Genomic DNA, 437 nt, shown 5'->3' with positions numbered 1-437 from the left:
AAGGCTGTAAAGTCTCCATTTTTTTAACGGCTGAATAGTATTCCATGGTATACTATATACCACAGCTTGATGGAACCAAAAAATAACCCCCGTATAGTTAAGGCATTCTTAGTAATAAAAACAAAGCCAGGTGCATCACCATACCAGATTTTAGTCTATACTACAAAGCCATAGTGGTCAAGACAGCATGGTGTTGGCACAAAAATAAGAGACACAGACATTTGGAATCGAATAGAAAACCGGGAAATTAACATCTTACAACCACCTAATCTTAGATAAACCAAACAAAAACATACCATGGGGGAAAGACTCCCTATTCAATAAGTGGTGCTGGGAGAACTGGATATCCACATGTAAAAGACTGAAATTGGACCCACACCTTTCCCCACTCACAAAACCTGATTCAAGATGGATAAAGGACTTTTTTTTTTTTTTTT

This window comes from Otolemur garnettii, unplaced genomic scaffold (assembly GCF_000181295.1).
Source record: "Otolemur garnettii isolate 467f Iridium unplaced genomic scaffold, OtoGar3 scaffold00159, whole genome shotgun sequence".
NCBI lineage: Eukaryota > Metazoa > Chordata > Mammalia > Primates > Galagidae > Otolemur > Otolemur garnettii.
This window is presented reverse-complemented; position numbering follows the sequence as displayed.